At 37.5% G+C, this 18,498-nt stretch overlaps 1 protein-coding gene across 7 annotated transcripts in view; it reads right to left on the minus strand.

Annotated features, from left to right (window-relative positions):
- The window catches only part of ESCO1 (establishment of sister chromatid cohesion N-acetyltransferase 1), an 82,230-nt gene that overhangs the window by 14,215 nt on the left and 49,517 nt on the right, over positions 1-18,498 (minus strand). Inside the window, exon 9 of one of the 7 annotated variants that reach the window (XR_005064390.1) lies at positions 480-543. The exons of 5 other annotated variants lie outside the window; for them this stretch is intronic. The gene's annotated coding sequence lies outside the window, so the exon portion shown is untranslated. Of the gene's footprint in view, positions 1-419; positions 544-18,498 lie in introns of all 7 variants that reach the window. One more of the 7 variants, XR_005064389.1, reaches the window with a different exon arrangement.

Genomic DNA, 18,498 nt, shown 5'->3' on the forward strand with positions numbered 1-18,498 from the left:
ACTAATAACAAAATATATCAGCTATTTTGTTAAGCATACAATTGGTAAAATGCAAGGTAATTTCTTTAAACTACTCACTCAGAGATACCATAGGAATATTTCTAATTTATCATTTCCCATCTAATTAACTTTGAAAATCACACATCAAAAGCAAGCCCCTTAATGTCAGTGATTCCCAGAACCTAAAGGATAACTCTCCTATTTTGTTGATAAAAGACACAAGCTCTAAAATTTCTTTGTAACATGGTTACCTCCACAAACAAACACTCATGGTTTTATGTTTAGCATGCCAAAGACCTCCAGGAGGTTTTAAATGAACTGATTTGCATGCAGTAGTCCAACATGTAAGGAGTAAGTGTTTATTCTTATTGACCACAACTATCAAAGTCACAAGAATGAGACTATAAAAATATAACTACCTTCTAAGAATCTAATAGGGAAGGAGAGGCTACGTTGTGTGTATCTGAAGTTAAACATACTCAAAAAAAGAGAGGTAATAAACTCTTCTTCAGATCCACACTCGTGGTGATTAATGAGCAGAACCTGCATGAAAAAAAAAACAAAACAAAAGCCACTTAAATCTAGTAAGATGGGACTGAACCAGAGGTTAAAACTAGGAGCTTTGAGGTTAATAATAAGCACAGAAGGAATGAGCTTAATGGGTTGTTTCCGTTGTCTTACCCAAACAACTTCACACAAAAAAGCCTTTCAAGAAGCAATATGTACTTCTATTAGAGAGAACCATCATCTTTTTTTTGAAATGTTTCTTTTAAGAATATAAAAGCTCAATGAAACCAAGAAAAGGCAACTACGCTGTTTTTTAATAATATGGCAAGTCTGAAAGAAGTTTGATTTTCTTAAAACAATTCAAAATGATTATTTTGGGAGAGGGGCAGAATCTTAGCTGGGACAGAAACTCCAGGAACAAGCTTGATAAATGTAACAATTTGGATTAAAGTATTTAAAGTCAGAATTTCTTTCAAAAATAAAACATCCAAAGATAAAGGGAAATTCAGGTGATTAAAAGTGTTCTAAGACTTTAAAAGAAGGAGACACAATTACAGTCATCAGTCATTTTTTTCAAATTAGAAACTAAATCTAAATCATAACTAAACCCAAATATAGGTAAATAATTTTTGAAAGGCATAAAAAATATCACCTCTTTTAAAACAAATTTACATTATATGTTATTTTGGAAAAATCTATTAAAATAAATCTGTTTTCCATAAAATGAAAATGGAGACTTTTCATTCTAAAAGTTAAACTACAAATTCAAGAACAGGAAATTGAAGTAACCCCAACTTAAAAGAAAGTAGTACTTCTTGAACTGAATTATCTAAAGATAATTTGATAAGCTATTTTCCTACTATCTTTAAAAACAAAAATAATGCTCCAATGTCATTATATTGCACCACAGGGACTAAACTATCTTGCTTTACTGACTTTTTAGTACAAAATTTTCTCTTAAAACACCTTGGGACATGCACGTTCAGAGAGAAAATTTTATCGCAATTAGATCTGATATAATTTGTTTTAAGTTATTGGTTTTTTCTGTACATATAAGAAGCAAGAGTTGCAGAAGGAAGAGTTGCTACTGCTTAGGCTTCTAATATTCATGAAGGCAGCATATTTTTGTGAAAACTTTTAAAGAGTTCTGGAGTAAAAATTCAGGATTTAAATTCCTACACTTTGTAGTCACTAGCTATATGGCCTTGGGTAAATCACTGGACCTCTCCTTCTCTTTTCCGAACTAGACTATGTATGAAATGGCCTTCATACATAGTCTAGGTCTTCACCTCCCGTCACTTAGTTCAGATCACCTCCATCACTGGGTGTTGATTCTTCACACAGGAGACACTCAGGATATCTTAGTAACTTCCATTCTACTTTCCTACTCTAAGGAACTAAGGACAATGCACTAATTTAAGAAAATACAAGTTAATAAATAAAGTCCCTACAATAATAAATTCAAATTGTGGACAAAAAGAAGATTAAAAAACCAAGATGGCTAATGTCTGTAAAATAACATTACTCAAGACATTTATATGCCTCAACTGCAGTTAACTCTTTCCTGGGGTCAATAACCACATGATCTTCCTGACTTCAGAAGATTTAGAGCAGTGGTCCCCAACTTTTTTGGCACTAGGGACCACTTTTGTGGAAGACAATTTTTCCAGGACAGGGGCAGGGGTGGGGGTGGAGGTGAAGGGAAAAGGAGAAGACGAGGCGGAGCTGAGAAAAGCTTCTTCCATAGTAGCCCAGTTCCAAACTGGTCAACAGCACGAGGGTTGGGGACCCCTGATTCAGAGGATATGAAGTTTACTTCTTGAAATTGAAACAGAGATGGAAGTTGCAGGGAAAGGTTCATATAATTCAAGCAGGGAATAACCACACAGCCACAGCTTTCTGGTAAAGATATAAATTCCAATGCAGGGCATTTTAACTTCTCACCTTTAGTTCTAATACGTTACACATATTCCTCTGTTACCTACTAGTATTTTCCGAGCCCCAATTTTATTAAATTACCTATCGGCTACTGCAGAGCAGAAATCTTTATAGTTCTAAAAGCAATCAATGATTATTTTTTGTTCCATGCTGTTACAGTTACTCTGAACTTAAGAGTTTAAAGAATGGAATCTTTTTTCCATTTCAAACAGATAACAACTGAAAACAAAACATATTGAGTGGTAGATACACTGATGTGTACAATTTATCAACCATTTAAAATCTGAAAGTTTAAGTGTATGTAAATTATACCCCAATTTTAAAAGTTCATACTAATCACTATCATAAAACGTTGAATGAGAACAGCCATGAAAGTATACCTTGAGAAATAAAACAAACCAACCTTTAAAAATGATTAACAAATATTATAAGAAAAAAAAGACATAAGGGAATAACCTTTAGTTTAAGACTTAAGAGATATACCAAGCAATGCAATGTATGAACTTAATTCAGAAGAACAGTATAGAAAATTATACTTAAAGAGTTTCAGGACTTCCGCCAAGATGGATGCGTAGGTGGAAACACTGTGCCTTCATGCACAACCAAGATTGAATACAACAAAGGTTTGGAGAACAAAGACACAGCCAAAGAACAGAAGATGGAACTATACGGAAGTCCGACAACAACAAACCATTCAACCAGACCGGTAAGAGGGACAGAGCCAGCAGCTGAGCAGGGTCGGGCAGGAAAGATCCCCCGACCCAGGCGTGTAGGCAGCCGGGGTAGCATCGCAGACCCAGTGAGGATGCGGGGCAGGCTGACCACGGTCATACATTTGCACGCAGATAAACCAGCAGACGAGTGAGCAGTGAGATGGTCCATGCTGCCCTGGCGGCGGAAGGCGGCAGAGGAGACCTCCATTGCTTTTCTTTGACCCCCGCCCCCACATACAGTGTCACAAACCAGCTACTGGGTCGCGCGGCCCTGGTGAACACCTAGGGCTCCACTCCTCATATGTAACAGGCACGAACAGTCTAAAACATGGCTCATGAAGAACTCAAAGTCCCAGAGCCAATAACTCTCAGTGACCGAGAAATTGCCAGCCTCTCAGAAGCACAATTCAAAACACTGTTTATCAGGATGCTCACAGAACTGGTTGATTATAGCCACAAATTACAGGAACATATGAAGGCTAAACTAATTGAAATGAAGGGAAATGCACAGGAAACCAATAGTGATGGAAAGGAACCTGGGACTCAAATCAATGCAGTGGACCAAGAGAAGAATGAAATATCGAACCAGTAAAGAATGAACAAGAATTTTAAAAAATGATGAGAGGCTTAGGAACCTCCAGGACATCTTTAAACATTCCAACATCCGAATTATAGGGGTACCAGATGGGGGAAAGAAACAGCCTTGAGTGGAAAACTTATTTGAACAAATAATAAAGGAAAACTTCCCCAGTCTGGTAAAGGAAATAGACTTCCAGGAAGTCCAGGAAGCTCAGAGAGTCCCAAAGAACTTGGACCCAAGAAGGAACACACCAAGGCACATCATAATTACATTAGCCAAGACCAAAATGAAGGAGAGAATCCTAGAAGCAGCAGGGGATAAGGGGACAGTCACCTACAAAGGACTTCCCATCAGACTGCCAGCGGATTCCTCAAAAGAGACCTTATAGGCAAGAAGGAGCTGGAAAGAAGTATTCCAAGTCATGAAATCCAAAGACCTACAGCCAAGATTGCTTTATCCAGCAAAACTTTCATTTAGAATGGAAGGACAGATAAAGTGCTTCTCAGATAAGATCAAATTCAAGGAGTTCATCATCACCAAACCCTTATTATATGAAATGTTAAAGGGACTTATATAAGAAAGAGAACATAAAAATATGAACAGTGAAAGGACAGCAAACTCACAGTTATTAACAACCACACCTAAAAACAAAAGCAGACAAAGAGGACAGCTAGATCAGGAGCAGAACCATAGAAACGAAGAACACATGGAGGGTTAGAAACAGGGGAGTGAGAGGAGGAGAAGGGCGGCGAAGGTACAGAAAATAGCATAGACAGTAGGTAGAATATAGATAGGGGGGAGGGCAAGAATAGTAGGGGAAATATAGAATCTAAAGAACTTGAGACACGTGGCCATAAACTAAAGGGGGGTAATGGTGGGGAAGGGAGTGTGCAGAGTGGAGGGGAATGAAGGGGGGGAATAGAACTGTAATGGTATAATCAATAAAATACATTTTATTTTATTTATTTTTTAAAGATTTTTATTTATTTATTTATATTTAGAGACGAAGGGAAGGAGAGAAGGAGAGAAGCATCAATGTATGGTTGCCTCTTGTGAGTTCCCTGCTGGGAACTGACCTGCAACCCAGGCATGTGCTCTAACCAATAAAATATATTTTAAAAAATTTAAAAAAGAAAATAGGAAAAAAAAAGCTTCAAACACTGAGGGAATATTTAACATTAAGGAATTAGCTGCTTTTTAAGGGTGTGGTGATATTATTTAAATCATTTTATGATAAAGGGGTAATCTTTTCATCTTTTAGAATACATATTTCAAAATATCTACTAAAATAATAATGTGATACCTGAGGTTCATTTCAAAATATTCGGGAAGGGCCAAGATGGAGGTGTAGGTGAAAACACTGTACCTACTCACACAACCAAAATTAAGGATAATAAAGATTTAGAAATAAAAACAAAACCAGACAGAAAGAAAATTAAACTGTAAGGAAGTCTGACAATGAACCATTCATCCAGACCAGTAAGAGGGGCGGAGTTGGTGGCCAGTGGAAAGGGGTCGCTGGAAAAAGTGGTGGTTGGCAGACCAGGGCCCTCAGGCAGCACGGGGCTAGCAGACCCCAGGCACAGGGAGGAAAGGAGCAGACCCTATGATGGCTGACCACGGACACATACTCGTGTGCAGATAAGCCAGGCAAAAACAAGCAGTGAGACAGACTGTGCAACCGAGGGCCCCAGTGATAGGAAATAAAGCCTAAAAGCACCGACTAAAAAAACTTGTGGGGATTAGGGTGCTAAGAGAGACTCCCAGCCTCACAGGAGAGCTTGTTGGAGAGAACCACAGGGTCCTAGAATGTACACAAGGCCATCCACCTGAGAACCAGCTCCAGAAGAGCCCAATTTGCTTGTGGGGAGTGACAGAGGGGACTGAAATCCAAGAGAGAGCAGAGCAAGTGCCACTGTTCCCTCTCTGACCCCACTCCCACATGCAGAGTCACAACCCAGCATCAGTATCGCCCCGCCCTGGTGAACACCTAAGGCTCTGCCCCTCATAGTTGCCACCAGACAAAAAATTATGGCTCAAATACAAGAACAAATCAAAGCCCCAGAGCCAATACTTTTAAGCGACCAAGCGACCAACCTATCAGATGCACAGTTCTAAACACTGGTGATCAGGATGCTCACAGAACTGGTTGATTTCGGTTGCAAATTAGATGAAGAAATGAAGGCTACACTAAATGAAATGAAGGAAAATGCACAGGAAATCAATACTGATGGAAAGAAAACTGGGCCTCAAATCAATGGAGTGGATCAGAAAAAAGAAAGAAACAACTAAACAGAAAAGAATGAAGAAAAAAGAATTCAAAAAAAGAGAAGAGACTTAGGAACCTCCAGGACATCTTTAAACATTCCAACATCCGAATTATAGGGGTACCAGAGGGAACAAGAAAGACGAAGAGCAACAAGTGGAAAAGATATCTGAACAAATAATAATGGAGAACTTCCCCAATCTGGTAAAGGAAATAGACTTCCAGGAAATCCAGGAAGCTCAGAGTCCCAAAGAAGTTGGACCCAAGAAGGAATACACCAAGGCACATCATAATTACATTAGCCAAGATTAAAATGAAGGAAAGGCCCTGGCTGGTGTAGCTCAGTGGACTGAGCGCGGGCCTGCGAACCATACGATCGAGGTTCCATTCCCAGTCAGGGCACATGCCTGGGTTGCAGGCCAGTTCCCAGCAGGGGACTCACGAGAGGCAACCGTACATTGATATTTCTTTCCTTCTCTCCTTCCCTTCCTCTCTAAAGATAAATGAAATCTAAAAAAAAAGATTAAAATGAAGGAGAGAATACTAGAAGCAGCAAGAGATAAGGGGACAGTTACCTACAAAGGACTTCCCTTTAGACTGTCAGCTGATTTCTCAAAAGAGACCTTACAGGCAAGAAGGAGCTGGAAAGAAGTATGCCAAGTCATGAAATCCAAAGACCTACAACCAAGACTGCTCTATCCAGCAAAGCTTTCATTTAGAATGGAAGGGCAGATAAAGTGCTTCTCAGATAAGGTCAAATTGAAGGAGTTCATCATCACCAAGCCCTTATTATATGAAATGTTAAAGGGGCTTATCTAAGAAAAAGAAGATGGAAAATATGAACAGTGAAAGGACAGCAAACTCACAGTTATTAACAACCACACCTAAAACAAAAGCAAACTAAGCAGACAGCTAGATCAGGAGCAGAGTCACAGAAATGGAGATCACATGGGGGGTTAGCAACGGGAGTGGGTGGAGGGGGGAGTGGGAGGAGGGGGGAGGGGGAAAAGGTACAGAGAATGAGTAGCATAGATGGTGAAGAGAAAATAGAGAGGGAGAGGGCAAGAGTAGTGTGGGAAATGTAGAAGCTAAAGAATGTATGACACATGGACTAAAGGGGGGGAATGTGGGGAGGGAGGAGGTGTGCAGGGTTGAGGGGAATGAAGGGGGGAAAATGGGACAACTGTAATGACACAATCAATAAAATATATCTTAAAAAAAATTCTTGGGTGGGCAGGGCAGGGAGACCGATGTGGGGGAATGGGGACAACTGTAATTGAACAGCAATAAAAAAAACTTTTTAAAAGAAAAAAAAATAATAATTGAGAAGACTGCCCATGAATTAATTGTTGAAGCTGGGTGATGAGTACATGCTGTATGTGTGTGCGCTGGACAATGAGCACATTGTGCGGGGGTGGTGTTTGCTGTGTTTGTGCATTGTATTCAACTTGATTTTGAAAAATTCAAATTAGCCATCATCAAAACTGCCAATGGCCCAAAGCTTGCTCAAGTATCATTTATTTATAAGTAAAAAATAAACACAAATGAATCTAGTCAGCAAAGCAGCTAGATCTGAGGTAGGGAAAAGCAGTGACTTCAATGGGGGCAACAAAGGGGCTTCTGAGATGCTTGTAATGTTTCGTTTCAAGAGTGTTCACTCTGTAAAAATATACCATTAAGCTGTGCATTAATTATTTGTGTACTTTTCTTTACACGCTGTATTTCAACAAAATTCTTACTTAAAAATAATTACTAAGGCAATTTGAAAAAACAGTTTAGTTCAACAGTAAGCTGTTGTATGTTGAAATATTTTTAAAACCATATCTTTTTAAAATTGTAAGTCTCAGAAGCAAAAGCAAATTAAAATTAGCTCATTCAATATTCAATAGTCACCAGCTCTATTTGACATTGTCTCCCATCCAAGTACTAACCAGGCCTGACCCTGCCTATTTGACATTGTCCAAGGCAGAAGGTAGAAAAATTGCATAAGAGAAACAAACTATAGACTTTTGAAATACATTTTGTTAAAATGGATTTTAAATGTAAATATTTATATTTATGAATATTTTTTAAAAAATCAAGGATATTACATCAAAATATAAATAGAAGTTACACGAGTAACTTCCGTTTAGCATATTGTATCTATTTTTTATTTTAATAAAATAGTATATCCCAACCAGCTGTTACTAGTGCATGTTTAGACATTTCTTTGCAAAAATAATCTTGAATTAACAATAATGATAAAGATGTGTTTCTAGTCAGTGTGACCTTTACTGAACCATAAAGTGTTGAAAACATCAAATAATTAGATGGAAAACTTCAGTTAATTCAAGAAATACATATGTATTGACCACTTGCCATGTGTGACACCACTGATCTAGGCAGTGCAACATAAAAGGTAAAGAGTACTTTAAAAAAATCAGAAAGACCTAAATTGAAATCCAGACTCTACACACTTACTAGCTGTGTTGCCCTGGACCAATTATTTACCTCTCTAAATGCTGGTTTCCTCACCTAAAAGTGGATAGAAAAACAACTACAACACAAAATTATTGAGAAGCTGAGAAAACACTCTAAAATATTAAGCACAGTGCCTAGCACAATAAAATGTACCCAATAAATAACAACTCCTATTATTATTATCATTATGGTAACTAAGCACTTTCCTTCAGGTTTTTAAATCTTCCATACCTCATGTCTTACAAAACTATGGAACATTTGGCCCCAACCTAACTCTTCAAGTTTCCTCTCTAGAAGCTTTCCCAACACATGATACAGTCATAGGTCATAATGAAATACTTAAAATAAATCCTTTGCACATATTATTTCTCTGGCCTGATATGCCTTTGCTTTATACCCTTCTAGGCACAAGGGGATTCCTATTTTCCTTTCTGACTCTATTCAGGTGTTAACCTCACTTTTCTAATCTTTGTCAAATATTTTTGCTCTATGATCAGGCAGTTTACATATATATATAACTATTTTAGCCTTTCCTATACAATTTAAATTTGTTTATTTATCTTGTCCTTTGCACTAACCTGCAATCTTACATAAAGGAAAAAAATTATCTCTTTAATAATAATTTTTAAAAACCCTTAATATGAACATAATTAACAAACATTTGAATAAATGAGCCTAGAAAAATTACCCCTTCAGACACTATTTTGTTACAGATTTTTAAAAAATTAAAGTGATAAAAGTTAGATTACTTTCTATGGCCATATCATAAATAAGTCGCTCACTAAAAAACCAAAAAAACCACATCTTCCTTATTTAATTATGCTCATATACTTTTCTATTATGCCACATTAAACTTAAGAATCTTACAAATCTAATTGAGAAGTAGATAGTACTCAAAAGGCTATCTATAAACTAAAACAGAGGCAGAAAATTATGAACTTTACACAAAACAGTAAATGGATTGATGTTGCTTAGAAAGAAAAAAATTTGTAATTATGAGAAAAAAATTTATGTAATCATAAAAATTTCTAAATAAGTAATTATTAGAAAGACAGACAAAAACTGTAATGCAGAGGGCTATGAATGTCTAAATGAAACAGACAGAAATCAAGCAAGGCTTTAGATAAGCAAACTTCCTAACTTTAGTTGAACCTAATGAAGATGTATTTAGGCCAGATGTACAATGGGAAAAATACATCATAACTTGGGTTTTAATTTCCAATTATAAGTGTAAGAGTCTAAAATGTGTCAACTCTCACTTGAAACCTTGGTACTACTTTTAAAAATTCTAAAGAATTTTATTTGAGAGGATTTTAGTCTAAAAGAAACTGTGATCAATTTATTTCTAGAAGCTAAATTATATTGTACACAATAGAGCTAAATTATATTACACACAATAGATTTTGTTGAAATTTGAATAAAATAGTAAAAACCTAGTTTATTACCAAAGAACTCCAGAGTCATCTCCATTACTTACTAGCTATATGACTTTAAGAAAAATACATATCCTTTCTGCTTGTTTCCTCATTTATAAATTAATTGAAACTACTTCAAGATTTGCTAAAAGAATTAAGAGGTGTTTAAATACAGGTAAATGCTTAAACAATCAGTCCCTGGTACACAGGAAGCCCTTAATTAATGTCACTTGTATTATCGTTATTTGTCTAGCTGTAAAATGAATTAATTTGTATAATTTATTTACACCATCCCCGCCCAGCAAAAAATCCCTCTGGGAATTTAAAAAACTATAAAAATAACTTAGATATCATCAATTCCTGTTCAGTCGAAAGGCATGAATGATGTAATCAATCAGTCCACCTAAGGAAAATTAAGTCTAACTGCCATGCGGTATACCTGAAACTAATAAAAAATAATGAATGTAGGACTTCCGCCAAGATGGAGGCATAGGTGGAAACACTGTGCCTTCTCCCACAGCCAAGTTTGAATACAACAAAGGTTTGGAGAACAAAGACACAGCCACAAAACAGAAAACTGAATTATACGGAAGTCCGACAACCACTAACCATTCAATGGGGACGGTAAGAGGGGCGGAGCCAGCAGCGGAGCAGGGTCAGGCAGGAAAGATCCCCTGACCTAGGCACGCAGGCAGCCTGGACACAGTCAGGGTGTGGGGCAGACTGACCGCGGTCACACATTCGCACACAGTGAGACGGACCACGCAGGCCCCAGGGGGCGAGGGCTGATGATGGTGGCACACTCGTGTGCAGTGGGACAAAACACGTGGGCCCAGTGAGGTGGCAGCTACCGCACCTGTGGGGGCTGCGGCAGGAGACGGCTGATGGGACACCATTGCTCCTCTCTGACCCCACCCCCACATACAACATCACAACCCAGCGACTGAGTTGCCCTGCTCTGGTGAGAGCTCCAATCCTACTACATAACAGGCACGAACAGCCCAAAAGATGGCACAAGAAGAACTCAAAGTCCCAGAGCCAATAACTCTCAGTGACCGAGAAATTGCCAGCCTCTCAGAAGCACAATTCAAAACACTGTTTATCAGGATGCTCACAGAACTGGTTGATTATAGTCACAAATTACAGGAACATATGAAGGCTAAACTAATTGAAATGAAGGGAAATGCACAGGAAACCAATAGTGATGGAAAGGAACCTGGGACTCAAATCAATGCAGTGGACCAAGAGAAGAATGAAATATCGAACCAGTAAAGAATGAACAAGAATTTTAAAAAATGATGAGAGGCTTAGGAACCTCCAGGACATCTTTAAACATTCCAACATCCGAATTATAGGGGTACCAGAAGGGGGAAAGAAACAGCCTTGAGTGGAAAACTTATTTGAACAAATAATAAAGGAGAACTTCCCCAGTCTGGCAAAAGAAATAGACTTCCAGGAAATCCAGGCAGCTCAGAGAGTCCCAAAGAACTTGGACCCAAGAAGGAACACACCAAGGCACATCATAATTACATTAGCCAAGACCAAAATGAAGGAGAGAATCCTAGAAGCAGCAAGGGATAAGGGGACAGTCACCTACAAAGGAGTACCCATCAGACTGTCAGTGGATTTCTCAAAAGAGACCTTACAGGCAAGAAGGGGCTGGAAAGAAGTATTCCAAGTCATGAAATCCAAAGACCTACAGCCAAGATTGCTTTATCCAGCAAAACTTTCATTTAGAATGGAAGGACAGATAAAGTGCTTCTCAGATAAGGTCAAGTTCAAGGAGTTCATCATCACCAAGCCCTTATTATACGAAATGTTAAAGGGACTTATATAAGAAAAAGAAGATGAAAAATATGAACAGTGAAAGGACAGCAAACTCACACTTATTAACAACCACACCTAAAACAAAAGCAAACTATAAGGACAGCTAGATCAGGAGTGGAACCATAGAAATGAAGAACACATGGAGGGTTAGCAACAGAGGAGTGGGAGGAGGAGAAGGGGGGAGAAGGTACAGAAAATAGCATAGACAGTAGGTAGAAAATAGATAGGGGGGAGGGCAAGAATAGTAGGGGAAATATAGAATCTAAAGAACTTGAGACACGTGGTTATAAACTAAGGGGGCGAGAATGGTCGGGGAGGGGGTGTGCAGGGTGGAGGGGAATGAAGGGGAGGGAATAGAACAACTGTAATGATATAATCAATAAAATATATATAAAAAAACAAAGGTTAAAAAAATAAAATAGAATGTAAAGTGTAATAAAAAAGTAAAATTCTTTAAAGAATTCGTTAATGAATAATTAAGAATAATGCTATCTGATGTTAGCCTGCAAATTTGTTACATGTATTTATTATCGTACAGTATTTCCAGATTATAGTTTCCCATCCTAAATGACTTAACCACTGAAAATAAACTTGTTTAAGTTAATTTTTCATAGTTTGAAAGTATATATTCAGAAAAAAGAAACGTCTCCTGGCAGAGTATTTTTTCACTCAATAATACTCCTGTAAAAGTTGTATTTTAGGCACATCTGACTTCATTCTAAAGGTGCTTTATGGACTTCCATTTTTACGTATGCTATGATAGCAGGATCTCTTTCAGTAATACTTCTCTGGTTCTCTGCAATATTTCAACAGAATGAACAGAAGCTAAAACCCCTAAAAACTTTGATCCTTCCGTGAAAGTGTTTTGGTAAATCCTTTACCCTAGGACTATTCTCTCTGATCCAAAACTAATGAAAACTACAGGGATCTGGAGTTTTACAGTGATTAGACCACCCAGATCTAAAATTAGATATAATATACAGAATATAAGCCACAAAAGCACAAAGAATTTGACACACCAAAATCTCAAACTCATAGCATAAATTAAGTATTCAATAAATATTTACTTTTGAAAAGCATGCTTGAAGGACTAAAGCCTGTATTTGTAAAACCAAGAATATAAACTATCTGTGCCTTAGTTTTACAACAAATAAAAGAGAGAAAACTACACTGCTGGGTTACAGTGAATTAAATGAGTTAATACAGAACACTTAAAATACTTAGTTATAAGTGATAAATTTATAGAGAGAGAGGGGGCAAGAATGCAAGCATAGAGGAGTCAAATGTCATTTATAAATAATAAAGGCAACCACCAAAACTAAACATAAAAATATAAATAATAACAATTGGGAGAAAAATGAAAAATTTTATATGTTTATATGAAACTTGAGATATACATAAAGCTATAAGTGCATAGCTTGATTTAGTTATGTTGGCAACACACAGAAGTGATTAACCACGGAACAAGGAGACTGGAAACAGGGTAGGAGCAAAAGAGGCTTTTTTCATTTTATACCTTACAATACTGGTTGAACTGTCATTTCCAGGTACATACACTGCATTTTTATATTTTTTTAAATGACAAGTTAAAGAATAAAAAACTTGAAGGCTATCCCCTTTAATTCACATAAATTAAAAATGTTTAAGGAAAAGAAATTTTCTCAACAAGTAGGTTAGAAGACCAAATGCCCTTTTAAAAATGTTAACAATATTTAAATGTTCTTTCTTGCAGGAAATATGATAATATATAATTACTTTTTTCACTAATGCCTTTTCATAATTAAAGATATGATACTAAAATACAATTTTAAAAATTACTTTGGAAGGAACTCAATAAGCATCATTAAAAGAGTAACATGTATTTTTCAACAGTTTTTCCATCCTTCAAACATCCTGTATGTATTATTTAATGATTATCTCACCATTCCCTAAGAAAAATGTAAGTCCTAAGGAATAGATTTTCATAAGAGACACAGAATATGTTTTGTTCTTAATAGCTTCTGCTTAAGAAAAACAAAAATCTGAAAGAAAGAGAAGTGATGAAATCTGGTCCTTATTAAAGCAACCCAATTTACCATTTAGGAAAAAAGTCTAGAGCTCAGTTTGTGCTATTAGGTATTTTAATATATGGCAGTAACATTCTGAAATGTTTTCCATCAAATCAACTTGCTGGATTAACAAATGCTCACTTTTCTCTGGGTAATAATAACAGGTAACTGGAACACACCGAACAACTCACAACCAATAAACTACTCTGGTATTCCACAACTTAGTGACATAACCACCAAGAGTCATGTGTTTGTTCCTGGACTTATTTAAACCAGTTTATTCTTTTAACTATACAACATATTCAAATACTATCTAAGCTGAAAAAAATAAAGTGCAAAGATAGTTGTTTTAGTGAAACTAGTAGAATACTCTGGAAAAAATCAGGTCCTGGCCTGGTGTAGCTCAGTGGACTGAGTAAACCAAAGGGTCAGGTTAGATCCTAGTCAGGGCACATGCAGGGTCGTGGGCCACTTGCAGTGGGTCAGGCACATGCGGGGGTGCAGGGTGAGGAGTACTCGAAAGGCAACCACACATTGATGTTTCTCTCCCTCTCTTCCCCTCTCTAAAAATAAATAAAATCTTTAAAAATACTCTTGAAAAAATCAAAACAGTCTATCTCTTTTAAAAATCAGATCTATAACAAGAATTATTCTGTTCCCAGATGCTCAGATTATTTTGCAATGTCTACATTCTTACTCTATTTTTTTAAAGTACATTATAGAAGATGGCTGTGTGATTTATATGAGAAAAAAACAAAGCTAAATTAACCAGCTAAATTCGACCCATAATCGAAGAAACAGTTTTCACACATCAATTATATTTAATATACATTTATATGATCCAAGTTATAATACAATGTTTAAACTATGTAATGACTATATAAAAGACATTGCCCTCTGCCTATCCCACAGCCACCCCGCCCCACTTTTTGCCCCCTTTTTTTGGTGGTATTAAGTACATTCTCAACAGTAAATTAAGGTTAGCCTAAGCTAGAAGCCAGTGTTTAGGAACGGAGCTATTATTGACTTTTTAGGTGATTCTATCTTCTTTAAACTGTCACATGCATTTCAAAATGTTTAGCACCCTTAGCCCCTGCTCATTAAATATCAACAATATTCTCCATATGCCAACAGAAATTGTCACAAACATCCCACTGCTCTACCTTGAGAACCACTGCCATAAACCAATCATCATCTCATTTATTTTTGCCAGATTCTTGCTTTCCTAGTTCCCTGAAGCTAAGGATGGCTACTAGGACTAGTTCTGGTAAATGAGACAAAGAACTTTTCAAGAGCTTCAGAAAAATGCTATTCTTTACTGACATAAGGAACCAACATCCTGTTTAAATCTAACCATGGCTTTTGGACTACAGCAGTCTACTCTAAGGACCATTAAGTTCTAGCTGGAAGCCACAAAGTCAACACACTAAGGAGAGGAGAGCACTGAATAAGAAATAGCCAGCTTCGTAATAATACAGTTGAATGGCAGCACAGAACAACCCTAACTAAGACTATGTACCTACATACTTATTAAGAAAACATGGCCTTATAATTTTTTAAAGTTTTATTTATTTATCTTTAGAGGGAAAGGGAAGATGAGAGGGAGAGAAATATACGTATGGTTGCATCTCGTGCATCCCCTGCTGGGAATTGGCCTGCAATCCAGGCATGTGCCCTGGCTGGGAATCGAACCTGGGTTCTTTGGTTCCCAGGCCTGAGCTCAATCCACTGAGCTACACCAGCCAGGGCTCATAGCCTTATTATTTAAAGCCACCATTAGTTGGGTATTCTGATAGGGTTTCCACTTGAATCAGTTTTTTACAATTAATTGATGCCACTCTCCCAATTGTGTCGGTTAAGAGAACTACTGTAATTACTTCAAAATCTATTACTATAGGAATAATATATCACATAAGATATATACTTGGATCAAATCTACTAAAATGTCGAATAAGAGGAATTATGAGATTCTTTTCTCTCCTGTCATTCTCAAACAACTAAGCAGAGAAAAGAGGAAACCATACTAAGGAAACCTAAACATCTCTGTAGTAGGATGCATCAATTAAGCACTTTTCAACTTGTAGCAATAATTTCCTAGTATATAAAAAAAATTATGATGTAAATCTCATCTCAAGGTCATTTAGGGCATAGTGAGCAAATCTAATGACCTCATCAATATTGCTCATGATTTTAAAAAACTCATGGTCCAAACTCCACTCCACCTCTACATCTAAAAATATAAATACAGCCTCCAAATCCATTAATGAAAAATGTTCTCAAAAGGTACATCTTTGAGTGTTCCACTCCCAGTTAGGATAAAGTCTACCACAAAAGATCACTGTTCCTGTTGTGACAAGTAAACAACCAACAAACTGGAAAGCTTGTTTTCTTTCAAGGCACTCAAGAGCTATGGACTGATTTCCAGAGATGAACTCGCCATTCCTAGGTGAGCAGAGACACTGACCTGGGAGCATGGGCAAAAAGCAGCAATGCCACAGGTCGAGGTGGAGGAGGAGTCTCCTGTTCCAATACAAGAGAAAACTAATCAAATTCCTAATGGCCATAAATGAGCAGGCATGGCAGTTTTCTCCAAACAGAGGTAATCCTCCACCAATTCTCTTGACCAGGGGATATCCGCCAAGTCGGGCTGGAAAATAGAGAGATATCTCTATCTCTACGGTCCTGTGAAGTTTTAGAGAGAGAGCTCTATCTCTATGGTCCTGTGAAGTTTTAGTTCCTCAATTCCTACTGAAAAGAGGTGCTTGATCCCAAACTCAAGACATTAAAAACTGAGATGGGCCTGGCTGGCATGGCTCAGTGGGTTGAGTGCCAGCCTGCGAATGGTCACCAGTTCCATTACAGTCAGGGTACATGCCTGGGTTGCAGGCAAGGACTCCTGGTTGAGGTAGTACAAGAGGCAAGATCGATGTTTCTCTCTCACATCAATGTTTCTTTCCCTCCCTTCCTCTCTCTAATAAATAAATAAAATCTTTTTAAAAAAGAGTCACTAAAAAAAAAAGATGGATAGGAAAACTAAAATTTCAACCCAATTCAATTCCTATTTAGATCTAAGAGATCAGCTCCTAACCACAGCTGATAACAGACAAAGGAAAAGCTCTTGGGGGGAGGGAAAGAGATTATCTACTTCAATCTTTACTGTCCTTTTACTACACACAATGTCCAGAGTCCAATAAAAACTTATGAGATCATACAAAATGACACAACACTGTCACAAGGTCAGTTCTTCCCAACTCGATCTGCAGATTCCATACAATCCCAGTCAATTTCATAACAATTTTGTGGATATCAAGAAACTTGATTCTAAAGTTTATATGGAGATGTAAAGGAGACAGATAGTTCAATATTGAAGAAGAACGTCACAGGACTGACACTATCTCACATCAAGACTTACTTTAAAGCTATAATAACTGAGATGATGTGATACTGATAAAAAGAAACAAATAATCAACAGAACAGAAAGCCCAGAAATAGACCCACATAAATACAGTCAACTGATCTTTGATAAAGCAACAGCAATACAGTGGAGACAACACTTTTTAAAAAATGGTGCTGTAACAATGAAACATCCATATGCAAAAAAAAAAAAAGGGATCCAGACAAAAAACTTACATTCTTCAAAAATTTAACTCTAAGTGGATCATAGATCTAAATGTAAAATGCAAGAGTATAAAATTCCTACAACAAAGGAGAATATCCAGATGACCTTGGGTATGATGACTTGTTAGATTCAATACCAAGGTACAATCCATGAAAGGAAGAATTGATGAGCTGGACTTCATTGAAATTAAGAACTTCTGCACTGCAAAAGCCAATGTCAAGAGCAGGAGGAGACAAACCACAGCCTGGGAGGAAATATTTACAAAAGACATATGAGATCAATGGTTGTTATCCCAAAATATACAAAGAATTCTGAAAACTCAGGCCCTGGCTGGCGTAGCTCAGTGGATTGAGCACGAGCCTGCGAACCAGAGGATCGCGGTTCAATTCCCAGCCAGGGCACATGCCTGGGTTGCAGGCTGGTTCCCTGAAGGCCAACTCCCAGCACGGGACACACGAAAGGCAACCATACATTGATGTTTCTCTCCCTCTCTCCTTCCCCTCTAAAGATAAATAAATAATCTAAAATCTTAGAAAAAAAGAATTCTGAAAACTCAACAATAGGAAAATTAACAACCAGCCCATTAAAAAAATGCCTCCACAACCTAAACACACACCTCACCAAAAATGATATACAACTGTCAAATAAGCACGTTAAAAGATGTTCCACATAAGCTTCCACTCAAGATGGCAATATAGGTAGACATGACTTGCCTCTTTGCACAACCACATCAAAATTACAACTAAAATAAAGAACAACCACCACTCAAGAACTTCAGAAACCAATTTGAATGGAGGAAGTCTGACAACTACAGAATTGAAGAAACCACATGTAACTAGACTGGTAGGATGGGAGCAGACACAGAATGGACTGGCCCCACCCCCACATGGATTAAACATTCGAGAGGAATATCTATGCAGTAAGAATCCTAGACCCATACCAGGCTCCTAGTCCAGGATTCCAGTGCCAGGAAAATGTGTCCCCACAACTTCTAGCTGTGAAAACCAGTGGGGGTTGAGTCAGTGGAGGAGGCTCCTGGAGCCCTAAGTAATTCCTTTTAGGGACCCCACAGGCAGACTCACCTACTCAGACATGCTTCCCCTTAGCTCCAAGCAACATGGTGGC

This window comes from Sturnira hondurensis, unplaced genomic scaffold (assembly GCF_014824575.4).
Source record: "Sturnira hondurensis isolate 20B ecotype Veracruz unplaced genomic scaffold, ASM1482457v3 Scaffold0001872, whole genome shotgun sequence".
In the NCBI taxonomy this organism is placed as follows: Eukaryota; Metazoa; Chordata; class Mammalia; order Chiroptera; family Phyllostomidae; genus Sturnira; species Sturnira hondurensis.